The sequence below is a fragment of the Alexandromys fortis genome, unplaced genomic scaffold (assembly GCF_014885135.2).
Source record: "Alexandromys fortis isolate MF-2015 unplaced genomic scaffold, M_Fortis_MF-2015_v1.1 scaffold_40, whole genome shotgun sequence".
Lineage (NCBI taxonomy): Eukaryota > Metazoa > Chordata > Mammalia > Rodentia > Cricetidae > Alexandromys > Alexandromys fortis.
The window spans coordinates 9,046,126-9,048,245 of NW_026067966.1; the positions used below are offsets into that span (position 1 = coordinate 9,046,126).

The 2,120-nt window shown below is 44.8% G+C and overlaps 1 pseudogene; it reads left to right on the forward strand.

Annotated features, from left to right (window-relative positions):
- The window catches only part of LOC126508791 (40S ribosomal protein SA-like), a 3,870-nt pseudogene extending 3,260 nt beyond the window's left edge, over nucleotides 1–610 (forward strand).
- Nucleotides 611–2,120: the final 1,510 nt, after the last annotated feature.

A 2,120-nucleotide genomic window follows, 5' to 3' on the forward strand; every position in this document is an offset into this window, starting at 1 on the left:
GCCACTGGAGCCACTCCAATTGCTGACCGTTTCACCCCAGGGACCTTCACTAACCAGACCAGGCAGCCTTCAGGGAGCCACGGCTTCTAGTGGTGACCGATGCCAGGGCTGACCACCAGCCCCTCACAGAGGCGTCTTATGTGAACCCGCCCACCATTGCCCTGTGTAACACAGACTCACCTCTGCGCTACGTGGGCATCGCCATCCCGTGCAACAACAAGAGAACTCACTCAGTGGGCCTGATGTGGTGGATGCTGGCCCAGGAAGTACTCCGCATGCATGGCATTATTCTCTCCCGTGAGCACCCATGGGAGGTTATGCCTGATCTTTACTTCTACAGAGACCCAGAGGAGATTGAGAAGGAAGAGCAGGCTGCTGCTGAGAAGGCCGTGACCAAGGAGGAGTTTCAGGGCGAATGGACTGCACCAGCTCCTGAGTTCACTGCTGCTCAGCCAGAGGTGGCTGACTGGTCTGAGGGTGTGCAGGTGCCCTCGGTGCCCAGCAGTTGCCTACTGAAGACTGGAGTACCCAGCCAGCCACTGAGGATTGGTCAGCAGCTCCCACAGCGCAGGCCACCGAGTGGGTTAGAGCCACCACTGAGTGGTCCTGAGGACCTCTGCAGACACCTGAGCAAAGGGGAAAAAGGTGGAAGGAAAATAAAGTTCCTACAAGCTGTCAAAAAAAAAAAAAAAAATCAACTCCCCATTCCCCACACCCTAAAGCATCCTTCATTCTGTTTCTACTCTCTGTATCAAACCATCTTAGGTATCTTAATAAACGGCATTGGAGCATATTTTTTTTTTTTGCCTTTTGTGGCTTCTTCAATTTAGTTTGATGTATTTTCTCTGCTGAGTGACCGTAACATTCTTGTGAACGTCCTTTTAAAAACACATACAAGGCCTTCCCCCCCCCCAGGATTCCCAACTATTCCATTGATCTACACATCTGGGTTTACACGGGGACACACTAATTTTTTTTAAAGATTTATTTATTTATTTCTTATGTATACAACATTCTGCCTCCATGTATGCCCATATGCCAGAAGAGGGCGCCAGATCTCATTACAGATGGTTGTGAGCCACCATGTGGTTGCTGGAATTGAACTCAGGATTTCTGAAAGAGCAGCCAGTGCTCTTAACCACTGAGCCATCTCTCCAGCCCGGCACACACTAATTTGTGTGTGTGTGTGTGTGTGTGTGTGTGTGTGTGTGTGTGGTTTGTTTGTTGGTTTTCTGAGACAGGATTTCTCTGTGTAGCTTTGGAGCCTGTCCTGGAACTTGCTTCATAGATCAGGCTGGCCCCAAATTCACAGAGATCTGCCAGCCTCTGCCTCCCAAGTGCTGGGATTAAAGGCATGTACCACCAACGCCCAGCTACCACAGTTTTTATTACCATCGATTTGTAATAAATTTTAGAATCAGGAATTAGAAGCCTTCCAAATTTATTCTTTTCCAAGTTTGTTTTGGCTGTTTGGGTCCTTTGAGATGTCAGGCGAAACTTAGGGTGCAGTTTTCTATTTCTGGATAAACGGTTGCTGGGCTTTTGATAGAGTTGCCTTGACTCTGTGGACTGTTTTCCGTGCTCTGTGGGTAGTTGTGACATCTAAATGAAACTAAAGATTCTGATCCATAAGCACAAGATTTCCTTCTACATGTTTATAACTTCTCTACCTTTATCTTCAGAACAGGTTTTGTAGTTTTATATTTGACATACTTACTTTCTCCCCCTTAGCTATGATGAATATTTTCTATATCCTTATATAAATTCTCAGGTTTTTGAGATGATTTTGATTGTCACTGAGCAACTCATCAAACAGATGTTTCATAATTTATTTAATTCACATACTATTCTGGACTTCTTTATTTTTTATTTTTTTTGAGACAGGGTTTCTCTGTAAGTCCTGAAACTCACTCTATCCACCAATTTGGCCTTGAACTCACAAAGATCCTCCTGCCTCTGCTGGGATTAAAGGTGTGTGCCACTACCACCCAGTTCTGGACATTTCTTTATATCTAATTTTTAGATAACTGTCTCTGTCTTTTTATATACTTTTAACTATGTCCTTCAGACAGATTCTAGAGATGTTCATATTAGATCAAAAGAATAAGTACTGAACTTTC